At 47.4% G+C, this 20428-nt stretch overlaps 1 long non-coding RNA gene across 1 annotated transcript; it reads right to left on the bottom strand.

Moving 5' to 3' along the window:
• Window positions 1–4210: 4210 nt before the first annotated feature.
• Window positions 4211–9176, bottom strand: LOC134162882 (uncharacterized). Its single transcript, XR_009964473.1, has 2 exons — window positions 7806–9176; window positions 4211–5732 (listed from the first exon to the last, which is right to left on the bottom strand). It is a non-coding gene; the product is annotated as an uncharacterized LOC134162882 (long non-coding RNA).
• Window positions 9177–20428: the final 11252 nt, after the last annotated feature.

The raw sequence follows: 20428 nt of genomic DNA, 5'->3' as shown, positions 1-20428 counted from the left end.
TTTCCTCCTTCCTGTTTTGAACTCATTTGTTCTTCCAAATTTGGGCAAGCATCAAAAGCTAAAATATTCAAAACCTCCAGACACTATTATTTCAGTGCATATCATGGGACCTTTAAAGGGAACGAGATCCTGTTGGTTTTAGAGGAGGGGAGAGTCTCCAACTCAACTGACCTTATGTAAACCTAGTATTGATCTAGTTTTAGATGTGTCCTGGAGAGTGGGGACCTTTTCCTTCAGTGATGCATCTGTCTTTTAGGCTTTTGACTTCCACAGCTCACGTCCTTCAAGTTTGGGAATGTGAGACTGAGCATATATGACCCAAGGAACAGGAAAGGGCTGGGTAGCAGCTCTGATAGCTCTCCCCTTCCCCAGCTCTGAGTGCAGTATGTTTCTGTGCTGTTTGCTCAGGCTGGCTTATTTGAAATGTAGTTTCTGCCTGGAACCAAAGCTTTCAGAGCTGATCTTTTGCCTACCTAAAAATTCAAATACAAGCAACCAGATTTGGAAGCCAAAACATAGCCACTTCAGCTGGAAAATCTGGGTTCCAAATGAACGACTTCCCCTTAAGCTGCAGATCAGTGACCCAGGAAAGGCACACACCATCTATTTGTTCAGGCGTGCAGTGCTGCTGGGATGGAGACAACCATTTGGCCAGGGCAGAGCTACTAACCTGAGTTTGGAGGGTTGAGGAGCCCAAGCTTGGAGGCTTGCCCTTTGCACGGTGCTGTCTCAGGCTGCAGCTCCCTTGGGCACATGCTGAACTTCAAGCGGATGCTGAAGCCCTTTTCTGAATTCAGGTCTCAGCAAAGCTGAGTTCGTTAATGCTGGGATCATGGGAGCCCTGCTTTGTTGGAATTCTTCACACTCAATTTACTCTGACAAGGGAGATAAGGTGTAGACCAGGAAGTCTCATTAATGGCACATGAAGTAACATTGATATGTAAGTGTGGAGAGAAGTGAAGCAGTTGGAGCACATGCTGCTGCTTCTCTCTCTCTCTTCCCCTCTTCAGAGCACAACTGCCATGAAGGTCCTGATTCCATGCTCCTTTAGAGATCTTGGGCTCCTTTTTGTCTGCAGACCTGAACTAGAAGCAGCATACATTCCATGTTTCTCGTCTGCAGCAACATTCCACCCCCAAGACACAGCCCCACTTTCTGCAGCAGGCAATTAGGCAGAGAAAAGGGATTTATCCTCCTGATGGTCTGAGGCATCAACAGATGGTGATGTCCACGCTCCTCTCCCTCCACCCTGGAATAGCTCTTACAGAACTTCCTAGGGAAAAGACAGTCTGGCAGGTCTCTGGTCTCCCTTAGCCTTCTGCATTTACTCCTTCTTCCTGCCCCAAGCTTGTTGGATGACCACTTTTTGAGACGAAACTACTGCCTGAGGTTTCCTCATCAGGCTCTGAACATCCACACGAGGTCAAGCAGCAGCAAACACAGAACACATCAGACCCCAGCAAAAGGACACTTCAGCACACACATTAAATAATTAACCCTCACAAAAGCCTGGTGGGGCAGGATTCCCAACCTCACAACAGGGAAAGGCAGAAGCAGAAAGGTTAAGCAATTTGCTCAAGGTCACGGGAGAAGTAATTGTCAGTGCTGGGATTAAGATATAGGAATTTATAGCTGCCGGTCGTGTGTGCGGGCCACTAGATCACGTCCCTGGCACTCCAGAGAGCCAGGCTGCTTATTCTTCCAGTAAAATGCTAAACCAAATGTTCTGACCTTCGCTGGTGTTATCAGACTGAGTGCTTTCTTAGCTCCAGGTTACAGAGGGCAGTGAGGGCTGAGGGCAAGAGGAAGTGACAGCCAGAAGCTGGTGTGAGCAAGGCTTGTGTAAGGGGAGTTTCCTCCCCTCCTTTGAGGAGTGCTTACCATGGGGCTGACTGCCCCACAGTACAGTGAGCCGGCAGGGCTTTGGGGAGTATTTGCTCCATTTCCATTTGCAGACACTGACAAACTGCTTCAGAGATTGCACTGGGGGGTATGGGCAGGTTTATATCGTTCACAGGAAGTCAAGTGCTGCCCGTGAACTTGAGTAGTTACAGAATGTATAAATAAGCCATAATTCACTGAAATATATGCATGGAAATCTTTGGGGAAAGCTGACATGCAAAATTCAGTATTTCCAGCCCACTGGTATTATTATTATTGTTATTATTATGATGTGAATCTGTGGAGCTATGCCTTCAAGGAAACATGCCCATCTACATCCCTTCTTGGAGTCTGCTGCTATTCAACCCCTTCATCCCCCTTCTGCATCAGCCATTGGAAGGCAACACCTTCAAGACGTGACAGTCTGCAGGGCTGCAAGCAGGGTGTCCAGCTCTGCAGGTACAGCAGGCAGTAAGTGGGTGACTGGCCAGGAGAGGAGAGCTCCGTGGATGAAGAGCAGTTAACGCTTAGGACCCATATGAACTCCTGCATAGATGGCCTCCTGAAACAGGGAACAGGCAGCTTCCTCATACTCATCAGAGCAGGGATATGCTGCAAGAAGATGCTGCCCCTGCTTTTTGTGGTGTTTATGGTCAGTAATTCAGCAGGAACCCACACTACTGTACCATACTTGCAATTGCCTCCTGTATGACTTCTCTTCCACACGCCTTCGCCTGGTAGCTCTAGACCTCACACTGCTGCTCTTCACCCCTGTTCACCCATGTTTCACACAAGCACTGCAATATTTGGGAGGCAGGGGCCCTGTTTTTCATAAACAGAGAAATATGCCTCTCTGCACATTTGTAAGACAGGCTATATTATCAGGACATTGTCTAAGATGTTCCGATTTACAAAGGGAAGCAGAAACAGGTTTTCCACTCGTTAACCAGCAACGTATGGCTGTGGTTACTTGTTTGTAAGACAATTAGCCAAGTGACTGCTACCTGAAGAAAACATAACTCTGCATAGCCAGTGCTGAGCAGGGCTTGAGTGGAAATGGTCTCCCATTCTGTCCAAACATGTTTCCAGAGCTGCTGAGCAAGTCTGAGAAGAGCCATGGAGGATCTCAGACTGGGGTCACCTCTATGCAGTTCTGGTTTTATCTGCAGACCTGGACAGATTGCAGTGGTCTTCTGCTCTGCAGAGCCAGGAGGAAGGGCTAGCCTGGGAGCATTGGCTGTCCTTTCAGTAATCAATATCGTGCTGTCTCTGATAATGAACAAGAAACGCAGTGCAAAACATGAGTGCCATAAATCTGTAAATCAGTGGGTATACAGGGTCTCCTGAAAGCAGAAGCAGTAGCATCACTTCCCTTTCCAAGGCTTTACCAGACTGCTCTAGAAGGCTGCAGTTTGAATGCTATAAGAAGGGAAGGAGTGCATGAGAGGCTTTAAATGGAAACAATCCCTGACTTTGTGGAGCATGCAGTAATATCCCCAGGATAGCTTCCCAAGGGGTAAAATGTGTGTGCGCCGAGGTATTGATATGTCCTGATTTTGTGTATGCGTGTGCATACCTATGCAATTAATCTTGGAAAGTTCAGGTTTGACACATGATTGGTTTCTTCCAATCTTGCAGCTCATCTGGGTGAGCAAGTCACTTGACAATCTTGTGCCTCAAAGTCAGGCACTTCATTCAGACTCCGTCACAGCTCAACACTTCTCTCTTTTCACTCGCCTGCCCTAAATACAAGCCCATGTGATTTGCTGATTTACATAATATCTTCTGACAGCCTGGCTCTGAAGACTTCTTGGGTGATTTGCTACTCTCTGCAACACAAAATGGGAGGCAGTAACATCCTAAGAACGAGTGCATCTGTTTCCCTTGGGTTCGGGGACTTGAGCTCTTGGAGCTCTGGTTCCTCTCGAGGTAGCGGGATCAGAAATGATACAGCTGCCATGGAGATGGAGGCAGAAAGCCTCTAAAGGGATCTGGAACTACGTCAAGTGGGTCATGTCTCTGGCTTCCTGTTACACACACCAGAAGGTGCTCTGAGATGCTCCAGACAGTGATAAAACAGCTCTAGTGTCACCCATGTGTGACAGCCAGGAGGGCGATGAGCCAGGAGTTTAACTATGTGATTTCTCTCTCTGAGATAGCATGCAGTGGTGCTCTGCCTCTTGATCAATCTTAGTATTAAAGGAGGAAAGTTTCCTATGGATTATCTTTTCACAGCACCACAAGCCTTTGAAAATCTGGTCCCCATGTATCTTGCCTATGAAGTCAATTAGCTCCTAAAATGACAACGCATTAGGAAAAACCCAGAAGCTGATATAGAAATACCTTGTTTTATTAAGCCTGGCCAATTTTCTGTCAACAAAAATTATGCTTCTGAAGTGATGTGGAACAAGAATCAAACATGAAAGCATACAAGTATCCACTTTTGAGCCCTTGAACAGTTACAAGAAGCCACTTCTTGGTATTTCTGCTACACAGAATGAATTTTCATTACCTGAAGTATCTATTATCTAATGAATAAAAACCCTGCATTATACATTAAAGTGTAGCATGAACAAAAACTCCTGGAAAACATGCATTACCTCATGGTGAATCCTAGTGGCAGGAATGGTATTTTTAGTGACTTCTGTGGCACGGGTGACGTGTCACCACCCATACTATGGAGAAGGCAATCAAACATCATCTTGACTTCTACACAACAGAAGCAATGGATTTCATGAATAAGCATGTGTTGGTCAAAGAACGTGTAATTTTTCCATCAGGATATCATGCTCCACATCCTTGGTGGTGGTTGAGGATTGCAGCTCCCAAATCGTGCGTGGTTTGTGTGCGGTTCAAAACCTATGGCAAATTGGAGTTATAGCCATCAAAAACAGTCCAAAACCACCAAGGCCAGGTCTGCAGATGTCAGGCCACACCTGCTCAGGGAGGAAAAAGTTGTGCATTAATCCAGCTGTAGGCACGAAGACCACAAGGGTTATAGTCTAAAGAACCTCCAAATGCTTGGGACCTGCCTTGATGGCGTTGGTCTTCCCTCTATAGCACTTTGAAGAAGCTTTATGGAAGCTCCAAGGAAAGACATGGACTTGTTGGTGAGGGACCAGAGAAAGGCCACAAAAACGATCAGAGGGCTGGAACAGCTCTGCTCTGGAGACGGGATGACAGAGCTGGGGTTGTTCAACCTGGAGAAGAGAAGGCTCTGGGTAGACCTTGTTGTGGCCTTTCAGTTCTTAAAAGGGGCCTATAAAAAAGATGGGGAGAGACTTTTTAGCAGAGCCTGTTGCAACAGGACGAGGGGTGATGGTTTTAACCTAAAAGAGGGAGATTCAGGCTGGATGTGAGGAAGGAATTCTGTACAATGAGGGTGGTAAAACACTGGCACAGGTTGCCCAGAGAGGCGGTGGATGAACCATCCCTGGAGACATCCCAGGCCAGGCTGGATGTGGTTCTGGGCAACCTGACCTGGTTGAAGATGTCCCTGCTCATTGCAGGGGTTGGACTGGATGATCTCATGGTCCTTTCTAACCCAAACCATTCTATGGTTCTATGATTCAACGGCAACACCAAGAACAAGCACAAAGGCTGAGAAGGGTGCAGCTCCAACAGAAAGAGGAGTGCCTGGGTTGTGGCTGGGTCAAGTGGTTAAAAGCCCTCAGGTAACAGATGTGCAGGGAGCATTAGCACTGTGCTCTGAGGAGGCCGGAGGGACCATAAAGAAGAGCAAACCATCGCTTACAGAAGCCGAACAAGAGGCTGAATCTGCTGTGTTAACAAGTCCATAAAGCTGTACTGGAGCACTACTCAGGAGCAGCAGTTTGGCAGAGGGCCTGTGGCTGTGGCAATAATTGATATTTTCAGTTAGGTGGCCAGAACCATAAAAAAAGCAGAAAAAAAAATAAAAAATCAGTCTGAGTGGTCCAAAACCATACCCCCCACCCCCCCCCCTCTTTTTTCAGCAAGGAAAAAAATAAACTTTCTTGAGCCAAAGAAACATTTTCTTCAACCCAAAACATTTTGTTTCCCCACATCTTTCATCAGAGGAAAAGAAAAGGGCAATGCAGTGCTGGTTTCCCTTCTGGGCTCAGGGGTTACTCTCGATACAGAAGAGGATGCAGATGGTCAAAGGAATGTTTCTCTCCTCCAAAGCCCTGCAATATGGGTGGGGGGTCCTGAACCACCCCTACAGTGAGAGAAATAAGATGGAGAAGCATGAAAAGCCCCATTCACGCTGTCTACAGGATGCTGTAGGCTCTCCAAGGAGATGCACAAGGGAACAAGGTGAGTACCACTACGGAGAGATGATCTAGGGCATGGGCATCCTTGGGTGCCTGATTTTGGAGCCAGGACGGGGTTGAAACCACATGAAGGAAAGCCTGGGCAGGAGGTTCAGGCATGGGTTATTTCTTGTGCAAGAAGCTTGGAACAAAGTCAGGCTTCAGAGAGGCAGGTGGGAAATGTGGGGTTATGCTATGGGATGGAGCGGACCCAAGATGAACTAAACCACACTAAACAGATGGACTGGGCAGAGATGCCTGGCTTCCTGCTGATCTTTTCGCAGGGGGCTGTGAATTAGTTTTGGGTGACAGTGAAAGGGGAAGCCTCAGACAAGAAAAAAGGAGTGAGACTGAAAGGGGTAAATATTCATCAGCTCAGACAAGGAGAGAATAATTGGGTGCTTATGCAGCAAGGGGCAGGTTTTGGTTCAAATATTCACTATCTTTTGCTCTGCATATTCCAGTGTCTTTAACCTGAGTGAAAGAATTTTGACAGAAAAGAGAGTTGATATCCCAAAATACCCTAAAGCTCAACCAAAACAAAACCCTTCCAAACCAAAAAGTCAGATGGAGAAGGCACTGGAGCTCAGCACTCCCTAGCCCAAGTGTGTGTGCTCACACTTGGACAGTGAGTATGTATACAAGGATGCAATGAGGGGAGGGGGAAGGAGATAAAAGGGGTTTTCTTTATCAGTAACTCCTCCAGTTTTCAAAGACTCTCTTAAATCACAGAAACTGCAAAGGTAAAATCTCTGGGTTGAAGCAGCTCTGCCTCAGCAGCTCTGCTGCTCAGTCCATTGAATGCGTCCTCCTCGAGACTAGTAGCAAAGTAGACTTCAACTGACCATCTCAGGCAAGTAGAATACAGACCCTATCCCCCTACACCAAAGCGTAATACCCAGCTTTAAACCATGAATTTAAACCATGTGAAGGAAAAAGCACAACCCAAGTCTTGATTTAAACACCGTAACTGTGGCTACCTGCCCCTCTAGTCAAGGCTGTGTCCTATTGCACTCCCTCCCCTATGCCCTGGTAGCACACAGCAGCCACCGAGGATGTGAGTGACAATCACACAGTCAGAAACAGGGCCTGGAATTAAACAAAGCCCCGTTCCTCCTCCTCACACCAAATCCAGGCAATTCAGATGACCATAAATGACTCTTTCATAGGGAATGCTGAAAACACTCGCCAGCAAGTACGGTTCTGTACATTATGATATGGTTTTAAACAGCTTAAAAATGTTTTTTTTTTAGGGTAAAAGCAAACACAAATAAGCTCTTGGCTACATCCTCCTCAAATCCAGGTCCACACAACACACAATTAGGAGCAATATATAACACTTCTGTGATTTTGCCCACAGTGTAGGGAAGAACACAGGGACCTCATCCCAGCCTGAATGAGGTACGGTGACACCATCTCATTTCCCAAGCCAGCCTAAGCAAACCCTAGATAGGTAGCAAAATATATCTTAAATATATATCTTAAGTATATCTTAAGTTAGGGTCCCCCCCTAATTGAACCCAGACATGAGAAACAGGAATTGGGTCCCATGAGTTCTGTGATGATCTGGTATCACAAGCTGGGGCACCACTTACACCACTTACTCAAGAAGCTGCTTCCTTCTTACCCCACCTGTAGTGTCATGGAAATCCTCCTCCAGACTCCCAGTACTCCTCTTCTGCTCCCATGGTCTGCTCCGAAGAGCAAAAGCATGCACAGACGCCCCCCTGTTTGCATGCCATGATCCTGCCTTTCCCAGTGTGACAATTAAAAAGGCAAGTCCTGGTTTTCAAGGAAACACCAACTTGAGAAGTACCCAATTAAAAATAAATATAGCTGGTTATTTCCTGTCTCCTGCTCAGATCAGTCTGCAAGCGAAACGCTATGCAAGCACAAGAAGTTGTGATGTGACTCACAGCCTCCAGCTATTCTGACTTCACTGGATGCCTTACAAGCATCTATTGTTCCTGGAGATAGCCTGAGACGTGCTTCCCAGAGAGATTATTATATATTCTTGCTATGAGATGGAAAAAGAAAAAGCTCTGATACTGTGTCATGTCATTTCTTTAGTGGAATCTCGTATGCAATATGCTGTAGAAGTGTGAGAGAAGAAAACAAAGCTGTTATGTGACTAGTGGTGAGGAACCACTTACACTGTGGGCCCAGGAGTCTGTATTTTACTCGTGGCTGACTCTGATTCCACCTTTGTGCTCCGTGACGACTCTGAGTACCTTTAACCTCTGCCCTTCAAAGCAGTGAAGTTTTCTGTTTGGTTGCAAAAGCTTTTTGGCAATGACTAGAAGAGAAATCCTCACAAGAGCTGCTCTTGCATGCACCCATGGGGCTGACTCCATCTCCATCGCTAGAGCTGCTCCTGCAAAGGGTTGGTGCCTTGCTGTCACTGCATGCTTTAGCAAACCCCTGCAGGGCTGGCAGAAGCTCTCCTGCAGATCACACAAAGCCCTGGAATCACACAGGAACATGAAATGGGAGAAGCAGTGATGTGAAGACCTCAGGGGACAGGATCCTCATGGCTGTTCCAAACCTGGAGCAGTGGTGGGAGCTGCCGTGGGTGACAGGGGCCAGTTCTTGAACCACATCCATAGGGCAGCTGTGGGACACAGGCTCTCAGAAAGCTGCTTCTGGAAATTCCTTGTGCATGAACAAACACGTGAGACACAAACAACATCTGGGGCATCCTGCACAGGGGCTGCCCATTCTCACCATCCCGATCCATACTGCTCCAAAAGAGCTTCCAAAACCCAGGGCACAAGAACTGCCTCAAAGATGAACCAATTGCTCTTGCATGAACCACCCGAGTTTTGAGGTTGAGGGCAGGGTGTCCCTCACTGCTTCAAAGCACTTCATCCAGAATACCTTGAAAATCCCTTATGGTCACTGCAGACTGATCTGTATCGCTAAGGAGACATTATGAGCTTCCATAACTTCTTTTCTAGGACAAAAAAAGCCTTTGTCTTACAGCATCCCTGTGAGACCAGCAGAGATTATAATCTGTATTGAAATCAGAATAGGCAGGGAGAGGACATGGGCCTCTTCAGAATTCACATCCACGTGCTAATAAGGAGAGACACAAATAAGCTTCACCTATTTAACATCAAGATTTAGGACCATGACCATGCTCTGTCATAATGCAACATGAATTTTTGCATGAGATCCAGTGACAGGAAAGGTGGAAGGAGAATGACCTGGATTTCTTGTCAACTAAAGCCCCCTTCTGCTTTGAGGCCGCTCTGGAGATGAAGAAGGGCATGAATATTCATAAATACTTTAAATTGAGATTCTCCTGATTCTATAAGCCACGTAGAGGAGCTTATAGCCTGCCATGCTGGAACTGAGGGTTATCAGCTCGTGGGTAGTCAAGGGTCCTCGGAGCCACAGGAGTAAGAGCTAGAGCTGAGCAAATCATTTGCAACTAATATTTTTTTCATGAATTTCACCTTTGTCTGAGACTTCTCTAGGAGCAGATTACAACTTGCTCTAATTTATTCATTATTTATGTTCAATAGCCATGTCAGCAAATAGCTTCCTCTCTGCAGAGTAGCCCATTATAAGTTATAACAATGCAATAGGTGCCATAGCCATCTATTTCCCTTTCTATTCCCTGGTAAGGGGACTTAGGTACCAAAGCAGCACAGTGCAGATTTCACAAGAACAGAAACTATTTGGAGCTCAGTGATGGTCAGCACATGAGCATCTTTGTTTAAAATTCACTCAGCTGCCCTCATGCTCGTGGAGCTTGAACATACAAATAAACGCAGAAGTCAAACACAGAAACTGAACTCGATCTAGTCAAGAGTCACTTTCAAATTGAGATGATTACATACGACTTCCTACTCACTCTGACAGGTAGCAAGGAAGTACTACATATAGCAGCTTCAGGTCCAGAGGGGCCTCATGAACCTTTCCCCCCTCTTTTTTTTCCAGCTGCACAATCGAAGGATCTCCAAAATCCAGTTCAGCAGAAACTATGATGTTGTCAGTCACCTAAAATCATCCTCTTTTGTCAATTTATTTCAGTATGAAAGTAGACACTGGCTCAATAGCAAAGTCCCCTTTCTCACCTCTGCCCTCTGCCTGGTCCCCTTGCTGAGGTGGGGCTAGAAAACACAAGCAGACATGAAACCAGGCAGGGTTGAGTTTCATAGGGAACACATTGCTCAGCCAGCCCCACGCATGGCTAGGCATTATGAAAGCTTAATCCCTTGCCAAATTCCCAGGAATGATCGGTCTCTAGGTCCTTTCACACTTGAGTTGCAGACCATGCCTCAAGCACACCTGCGCTGGCATTGACAGTTGTTGGGCTTTCCATGCCACTCACAAAGGACATGAGTCTCTCCAGGCACATCACCAAGCCATGGCTTGTCCACCTGAAAGTCAGTCCCTGGTTTACCTACCGAAACCACACTGTCTATTGTGCAGATGGATGTGACCGGCATCGTGGTATGCCCAAGTGTGTGTCTGAATGCTGAAAGAGCACTTGGGAAATCTGTGGCATTCCAAATAGATGTAGTATATACACCACACTCTTTGGTAGCAGCAGACCACGTGTGTCCCAGTATCTTCCTTTATATTCCCTGTAACTGTTCTACAGGGAATATACTGTACGCTGTACTACACTGCACTTCTATGTAGTGTGGACAAACAATCCCCATCTTGATGATGCTGTCTACCCAATCTCAAGGTAATTAGACAGTGTGTGTATCCTTACAGCACCAGGGCCACACTGAGGTTTGCTGCATCTAGAAAAGCTGAATCTTACCCTAAAATGCAAATTATTATGCAGCATATTGCAAACTTGCCGCAAAGAACTCTTGTAGGAGAAGCATTTACTGCTCCTGGTTATCTGTAACTTGGTCAAACCTTGCTCTGCTTTGAGATCTTAAGGCAGAAGGTAGCAAACAAAACCACACAGTGGTCTCCAGCATGGCCCAACGCCTGCAGAATCATAACCAAAGGACATTGCTGTAGAATAATGTAATTTCATAGATGGATTCATCTCCTTTGTGCTTTAGTGTGAAACATAACAACTGCTGACCGGGGGCCAGATCTTGCGCACCTGAAACGGGTGAGTCGTCCCCATTGATTTCAACCTGTCAATGTATGCTCTTCCACCTCCTCCTATAGTATGCATCAGCACACGTGCTCCAAGCATGTTTGCTGGGGGAGGCTGAAGATGGGAAGCACGACAGAGCTGTCTGCACACACCGCTCTGGGGAGGAACTGTTGGAGTGGAGATGTCAAAAAGTGATGAGCCTTAAAAATAGCTTTATCTCACGCTCCACTACAAGCTTGGGCTCTTGCACCCAAACACCAGCACAATGGAGATGCTTTCATCATGTTCTACATGACAAAAGTCTTTGCTGCCATGAGCACTGTCAAAGCTCCCTCTGTGCTTAAGAAAAAGGCATTACAAAACTTCTAGTGTTGAGTTGTTTGGGTTCATTCACCCACTCCCCTGCGCTTGTGGCCCTTTGAATTCCCTTTCCACCAGGACATTCGGGCTTGATATTCCCAAAATAGCTGTTGGCAGGAAACGTTGAGAGTTCTCAGCCTGAGAAATAACAGGGCCATCTGTTGATGTGACTCACTGAGGGTGGGGGCTTCAATCCCTGTGTTGCTGAAGAGGAGGAGGGAGAGACGGGAGGAGAGCAAGCGCCTCTCGCAGCAGCATCCCGTGGGGTTTGCAGCAGCGCTCGTGAGGGTGGAGGTGGCTGCAAACCCTCACAAGTCACTCAGAAGCACGGTGAGAGATGTGTTGGCTGCGAGCTGGTTATCAGCAGAAAGCCCTCAGCACCTCCTGAGCAGAAAGAGCTAACTAGAGACAAACGGAGCAGTAGCTGAGATCAGCTTGTGCTTGGCTGTGCTGGGGACCTGCTCCAGTGCCCACTGAGACTGTCCGGGGCTTTACCACGCTTTGGAGCAAGCCTCAGTTGTTCATTTATTTCTTTTGCTTTGGAAAATAACCAATGGCACCTGATCTTTACCCATCAGCAAACCTGCTTTGCCCGTTTGCTCTTGGGATTCAATACTCGTCTGTCCTACAAGGTTTCTGCCCAAGCATCTCTTTCCTTGACTTGGTTTCACCTCCGCCCACCTGGGCCATCCCACTAAAGTGTCTGTTCTTGCTTCTGAAGGCTTCCAAGGTTGTGCAACCTGGAAGTTGTGCTGTGGTTGTACCACACAGAGAGATGAAATGGAAAGTCCTCTAAGCTTTTACATTGCAAGATGCAATTACATCTTGCTAGGAAAGAAACCTCTCCTTCCTCGGTCATTATTTACAAGGTGCTGTGACACTCCAATACAACATACCTGGAAAAGACTAACCTTACGGGTGTGTGCTGTAACCCAGCACAAGCCATTCCCAGCTGTTGCCTTGGTCTGGTTTCACTCCTTGCAAACACCTCCTGCATTTCTGAGCGTAGCAGTCGCCTTCTCATGCACCCTGTTGCCGTATTAAAACCAGACACGGGTCAGATATGACAATGGATAACACGATGCATTCCCTTTCCTAGGCTTAGCAAGAAGAGCTCAGTTGCCTGCCAGAGCTGAATTAATAGGAGGGGAGACAGTCAGATCAGCAGAGGAAGAAACAAACTGTCTCTGACTTGCTGGGTGTCTGATAATGGAAATTTCCAGCTTCATGAGGTATGTTGAAGCTGAGGGACATCACACTAAGCTCCAGAGGAAAGAGCATGAGAGGTACACAGACACCTCAGCAAGAAACACAAAGTGCATTTGTACTCATCACTGACTTGGTAATGTGTATCTTGGTTTAAAATGTGAGCCCCAAGACCATGCCTGGCTGTATCTCCCTTGCCTGTACCTCGTTGGATGGTGGGAATACATTTAGAGCACAGCACTGGACTCCCAGGTGCTCTCCTCTGCCTTGCTTTCTCTTCTTAGGGTATAAGGTCTCTCCAGATGAGTGAGTAGCAAGGATCCTGCTAACTCTATGTACATCTTAATGATCACTCAGAATGGTAATTAGGTGCACATACATTGCAGGAAATGAACTTTGTTAATTAGAGAAGGATGTTAGACGTGAGCAGTGCTGTTTTCCATGGAAACCTTCCCATTTATATATAACAGAAGTTTAGTTATGAAAAGTATATCAGATTCAAGAAGGAGTATGTGCTTGCACTATACCATAGAATAACAGAATTAACTGGGTTGGGAAAGCCCTTCAAGCTCACCCAGTCCAACCGTTCCCAGCACTCCAAGGCCACCACTAACCCATGGCACTGAGGCCTCGTCTCCACGCTGTGTGAACACTTGCAGGGACGGTGACTCCAGCCCTGCCCTGGGCAGCCTGTTCCAGTGCCTGAGCACCCTCTGGGGAAGGAATTGTTCCTCAGCTCCATCTAAACCTGCCCTGGTGCAGCTTGAGGCCGTTTCCTCTTGTCCTGTCCCTTGTTCCTTGGGAGCAGAGACCGACCCCACCTCACTACAACCTCCTGTCAGGCAGTTGTAGGCAGCGATCAGGTCCCCCCTGAGCCTTCTCTTCTCCACACTGAACCCCCCAGGTCCCTCAGCCCTTCCCCATCACACTTGTGCTCCAGGCCCTGCACCAGCTCCGTTGCCCTTCTCTGTTTCTCAGAGTAATCTGGGAATATCATTGACATGGGAAGTGACAAGAGTATCAGTGACAAAGGGAAATTAACCTTGAGCTGGTGAGAACCACAGAAGGAAATACATTTTCCGCTCTAATGGTCTTTGCTGAGTCAAATACCTAAGCCAGAGGGTTTGTTGTCCTGCGCCATTTGTTGCCACAGGTGCTAAAATACAGCCAGAGCCAAATCCATCATGTCTCTCATGTTTGGTGACTGCCATTCCACCAGTATGTGGGGGTACCTTCTCCCCAGCGTGGAGACGAAGAACTACTACATCTATTCAACCCATGTGCCAGAGAAGACAGCTCTTACTGCCCTAAATACTAAAGGATTGTGAGATTTAGAGAGGAATAACAGGAGTAAAAACTACTCTAGGAAGAGCTGAGCTGAAAAGGAAGCTCAGGCTCATGAGTGGTTATTTCACATAAGCAAATAATACAGAAAAACCCCAATGTGCATGAATGCACTGTAGTAGGAACAGGAAACAGTGTGGACCTAAAGGCGTATCTGGCCACAGAGATTTTAAACCACACAAGCACATAGACTTGGGTGTTCACAGACCCAAGGTGGAGATCTTCCTTGCAGAACAGACTGTTCCTTATGGTATATACAGTATATATACTGTGGACTACAGTATAGACTATTTCCTTATAGTTTTGCCTTACAACCTTGCAGATCTGTAACGCTGGGAGTTCGCTAATGTTATCTGGTGAGGGAAGGCGAGTGCAAAGTTCAAACAGGCTCCAATATCAAAGACCCGCTTACCCAGGCTCTCACTTCTGCAGTGTACTCCTCCAGAAGGCAGCAGCACCCAGATTTGTGCATCTAATTTGGAAGGGTTTGGAGAGAGGGACACAAGAGCATCTGTGTGTCTTGTCAGGATGAAGCTTGCTACTGCCTGCCTGCTCAGGATGTTATCACTGGTCTCTGAGGAGACATGTCTGGACTGCAGAGGCATGAACTGCATTAATTCTACCCAGGACTTGGGCATTCAGGACTCCTTCGTGCTAATATTTACTGCACATAATTATATCATAGAGGGGGATGCTGGAAATGTCCGTGGCTGTGCAGGGAGCATTTGGAGATGCAGCTTTTAAGGGCAGGGAGGAGTTTTCACATTGAAGGACATGCAGTTTAGAACCGATGGGTCAGTGCACACATCATTTCATCATGGAGATATAAACTGTCATCAGGCTAAAGAGATGGAGGTGAGTTCATCCACCTCTTGCAGATTTATTTGATGTTGAAATGGTGAGCGCTCCCTCACACTGTTAAGTATTCCCTTATAAGCCCTCATGACTTATTGTTTCCCCCCCTTTTATTTAACAGGAGTGTACATTTGAACCGTGACTCACTCCAAGAGGTGAAGACTGCAGTAAACTCTCTAGTGGAGGAGAGACAGAAAACAGCCTGAGCCCTGCTGGAGAACGCACATGGTCTCAACATGGAGAGCAAACCACATGAGACAAAGCCATTATTCTCTCCTGTCTCCATCAGCTCAGGCTGTGGGGTCTGCTCCATCTCCCGTTGAGGTTTTGGCCAAAATCCCAGCCTCGTGGCAGTCGCTGTGGGGGGGTCTCTCCCAGCACATCCCATCATAAATCATCGAGTAGTTGAATGGTTTGGGTTGGAAAGGACCTTAACATCATCCAGCTCACACTAGGCAAGGTTGCCTTGAACCTGATCATGAACACTGCCAAGGATGAAGTATTCACCACTTCTCTGGGCCAGCGCCACAGCATCCTCACAGTAAAGAACTTCTTCCTTATCTCCAACCTGAACTTCCCCTGTTTCACTTTGAACCCATCACCCCTTGTCCTATCACTACAGTCCCTGATGAAGAGTCCCTCTCCAGCATCCTTGTAGCCCCCTTCAGACACTGGAAGCTGCTCTGAGGTCTCCACACAGCTTCTCTTCTCCAGGCTGAACAGCCCCAATGTTCTCAGCCTGTCTCCACACAGGAGGTGCTCCAGCCCCTGAGCATCCTCGTGGCCTCCTCTGGACTTGCTTCAGCTGCTCCATGTCCTTCTGATGCTGAGGACACCAGAGCTGCACACAGTGCTGCAAGTGGGGTCTCAGGAGAGCAGAGCAGAGGGGCAGGATCACCTCCCTTGACCTGCTGCTCACGCTGCCTTTAATGCAGCCCAGCACATGGGGGATTTCTGGGCTCAAGCGCACACTGAAGTGGCTCACATTCAGTCTCTCATCGACCAACACCCCCAAGTCCTTCTCTGCAGGCTGTCCTGAATCTCTTCTCTGCCCTTGTGAACGCACTAAATGAACACTTCACCTGCAGCCATGCACAGTGCACCTTTTCCTCTCCCCAGCAACCCTGGAGGATGCCTGGCCTTTGCAGAGAGAGGGCTCCAGTGCGCTGGTGGGTTCAAGCCCCTGTGCAGCCCTTCCCTGCCCATCTCCCCAGCACCAGCCAGCCCCATCACAGGCAGATGTCCAACGTGATGCTCGGCCACAAGCTGTGCACTAAGTCAGTGTGATAATTCCACAAAGCCAGCTGATGTTTTGAAGGCTACAGAGTCAGCAGAGGGGATATAGTAGCAAGGAGGAGAACGTGTCATGCCAGCGAGCAGCTTTCATCGCATGATGTGAGGGCAGGGAAAGCTTCCAGAGGAAAAATACCACTCCTAGCTAAAAATAAAGTCAGCCCAGGAAGCCCAAGCCCAACAGCTTGTCTGCTGCTAACTGAAGCAGCACTGCCTGCGAGAGAAGATACTGATCAGCTTCTGCAGGGAGGCAGCAGAATGCCTCCTGCATCGGAATGTATTTTGTATTTCCCAGTCTGTGGCGGAGTATAAAATGTTTTGACAGCAGGATGAGATCTTTCCATGCAAATCGTTGCAAGGAATTGCAAGCACAAGACAACACCTGCCTGAAGGGAAGGGTTTCCTGTTTGAGTGATGAAGGCTTTGGGTTTGGAAAGCCAAGTTCTATTCCACAGGCAGTCATGAGGGCTGGGTGCTGGTGCTTGACTCTCACTGAACCTGGTGCGAGGTTTCCCTGTATTACCCTGCCTTAGCTGCACAGAAAGCCAAGATTTGCCTGCCTTGGTGTCTTGGAGGATACGTGGTGACCAGCTTACAAAGAGATCTTTGCTCTGAGGGCATTAAAACCTGCTTTCAGTGCAGAGCCATTATGGAAGCAGTGCAGCATCACCCTCTCAGACTTCACAGGGACAGTGACAATCTCACCCATTATAAATTCCATTTGAGGGGGAACTTAAAAAGCTTAAACCTCTGAGAGAGGTTTATTACACAAGCAAGCAAAACCAGTGACTGCACACATGGCATTGGAGTGAATACATGATCAAAATGACCCTGGGGACCTGCCTGTCACTTACGAGCACTCAGTTACTTGCACAAAGTTTATGGAACCATTAGCAGTTCCCAGCCCATTCTGGCTCTCCACTCATTTGGAGGCTATCTACCATATGTAGCCTTCATGGACCATCTGTAATGACACATCAGACTTACACATAGAATCCCAGACTGGTTTGGGTTGGCAAGGACCTTAAAGCTCATCCAGTTCCAACCCCCTGCCATGGGCAGGGACACCTTCCACTAGAGCAGCTTGCTCCAAGCCCCATCCAAGCTGGCCTTGAACACTGCCAGGGAATATATGGAGGAGAAAGTGCCATGCAGGCAAGGAGCCTGCATCGTATCTGCAGCAGGGACAGACATTTCCTTTATATTTAACAGCTTATGTGCTATACCCTCATTCTATTTTATCCCAGTGAGCCACTTAAAGAAAATCACTGTGGTGGTAGAAATTAGCACCGCACAATTTGCCAGACATGATGCATCTGTTCCAGTGCTCTCCCTCTGACAGCTCAGGGTGCTGCGAGCAGGAGAAGCTCCTTTAAGAGAGCAGTTTGCAGCAAGATTATTGCTAAGCCGTTCCCAGAAGCACAGACTTTTCCTAAGGCAAAGGGGTCCCTGGCGCAAAAGGCAGAGGGAACCTTTTGTCGCAGTAATCCCATTTCCCCAATGCACCGGGTTCCCCACAGCATGGTGAGTACAAGCACGAGACCCAGTGCTTGCCGGAGTTGCAGCAATGGGTAGAGAAAAGCTTAACACTCACAGCACTGCTCCCCACATTCAAAGGCTCTTGGAGGAAACCACCAGGAAATCAAATATGGTTTTAAGCAGGGATGTCTCCAGAGACTTAGGAAGCTTTCTGCTGGATGCTCTGAATGTGGTTGTGAGTCTCAGAAATCCTGATAAGAAAGTTCCTGCTGAGATGCTCTGTGGAAGTTAAAATGCCTATATGGAGCCGCAGGAAATCAGCAAATAAAATGTGCATTAGAGACTCACCAGGCACATTTTCAAGCCTTTGGAGAATTATATCCTGTGCAAAAGAGGAGGAAGAATTGATGAAGATACAGAACTGGTAAACACATTCATTTTGGTGATGAATATCACAGCCATGTATGTTGTACATAAGTACTAATCTATGCATTAATCTGTGAGGATTTTGCTGTGTTTTTCATGGCCGTTTATAACATGTAAGACTTTTGCTGCATTGATTTGTGGCCCCATCTCCTTTACTCAGCCCTGACATTTGCTCCTGCATTCAGCTGTGACTCAGAGCTCTCCCAAGGCAGGAGGACATCCAGTTCCTGGGACATACCTTTGGTCCACCTCTAAGTTTAATGAACCAGAAATGGAACAAGGAACAGGAAAAGGAGGGGATTAAAAACCAGGGCAGCTTCTCCAGAGGTCATCTGACAGCTGGGGACTGGGAAACCCAGCTAGAGCATAGCAGTACACTGCTGCCATGGTGCCCGCAGCTCACTCCATCACAGAAGCATCCTGTGTTTTGAATGCCCACTTTTAGTACACCAGACAGACAGTGACCCTCGCAAAGCTCTGGTATGCATCGCATTTTATCTCCTATCCTCAAAAATGTAACAAAGGGGAAAGGGAGAGGTTTTGGTTTTCAAGTGTGTGTAAAAACAGGTTTATGCTTTGTTCTTCCCTCCTCCATCCTGGTGCCAGCCTGGGCAATGGACTTCATGCAGCTTGGGGCAGTATGTCAACCTCTCCATAGCAAAACTGGGCAAAAGAAGGGAAACCCACTAACAAACCAAGGATGAAAAGATGCATAGCAGCAGAAATCACTGAGGGGTAGTTGCCTGAGAGATGTTTGCAGTACTCCACTACCACTGCAACTATGAACTGCAAAAGGAATGGGGTCAAAAGGAGACCTTGCTTCATCAATCTGTTTTTCGAAGGAGAAGATGGACATTTGTGGGGAAAGGGCCACAAATGATGAAAACAAGGTGGAAGAGGGGAAAAATACTATTTATTTATACGTGCTCATTTGCAGAGGTGGGACAATAGAGGACTTTGCTGCAGCTACTGAAGAGGCTGGCTTTCCCTCTGAGGCACAGGGAATTCCTGTAAACAGGAAGCAGTGAGCAGCTTGGTCATCACAAAGGTATAAACCCCCCCCTTTGGCCTGGCCCTGATCTGTAGAATGACACATTTCTATGGTCTAGATAAGGCAGAACAGAGGCAGTGACTTTGCTTTAATCTAACTGCCTGATTAATATGTCTGCAGTTAGCAGACTCAATAAAGGCACTGAGTGGGAAGGAGATAAGCAAGGGCACAGTGAGATGTTTGTTCAGGTGTTAGCATGACAAACATTTTACACCTGCAGCCTTGCTTTGTTTTCAGTACATTCCCCTCCCATGCGCTGAGGGTTCAGGTCTCTATGGCTGCCTCTTTGAAGAGCAGATAAATGGGGTTAGTAATACCAGGGACAGGCAAAAAAGGAAACCTGGCAAGGATCATTTGTGTGCACCGTGGGCACTCCATCCCCAGGAGGCAGGAGCCTGAGAGAGGTCCCATTGAGGCAGAACGGAGTGATAAAAATAGGAATCTCTGGGCCCCTCACTGCAAGAGAGACATTGAGGTGCTGGAGCCCAGAGAAGGGCAACGGAGCTGGTTCAGGGCCTGGAGCACAAGTGTGATGGGGAACGGCTGAGGGACCTGGGGGGTTCAGTGTGGAGAAGAGAAGGCTCAGGGGGGACCTGATCGCTGCCTACAACTGCCTGAGAGGAGGTTGTAGTGAGGTGGGGTCGGTCTCTGCTCCCAAGGAACAAGGGACAGGACAAGAGGAAACGGCCTCAAGCTGCACCAGCCTGGTTGAATCTGGGATAAACTCTGCCTCCTCCCATCTGCACCATTAAAACTCCTCAACACCATAAGAGCTGTGATTTTAGGAGACACTGTGTTGCCTCCAGTGTCGCTGAGTGATGGGTGCCGTGGGCAGTCAGGATCCTTAAAATCAGACTAGCAGCTTTGAGGCTTTTTGACATTATGTTTCCAGAGGATTTCCTAACATGGAAACATCATCTTACCAGTTCTACAGCCACAACAATCCCAGAGCAGATTTCTGGCTTATTAAAAACAATGCAGTGTGCCAGGCAGTGCCAGGCTGACACAAGATTAGCTCGACCTAAAAAAGCAACTTGCTAAAAGAGAAAACCTGTTTTTCTAGATCCTTTGTGTACTTTGTAGTCACCTATCATCATGACAACAGTATAATAAGCGGCAGCATTCAATCTCCCCTTCCCCTCCCACCCAAGGGGCTGCCTTTGCTCT

The sequence above is a fragment of the Pezoporus occidentalis genome, unplaced genomic scaffold, assembly GCF_034315485.1.
Source record: "Pezoporus occidentalis ecotype Australia unplaced genomic scaffold, CSIRO_AGI_Poc_V1 ctg193, whole genome shotgun sequence".
Classification (NCBI taxonomy): Eukaryota; Metazoa; Chordata; class Aves; order Psittaciformes; family Psittacidae; genus Pezoporus; species Pezoporus occidentalis.
The sequence above is the reverse complement of the archived record's forward strand: the minus strand, read 5'-3'. Positions and strand labels throughout refer to the sequence as shown.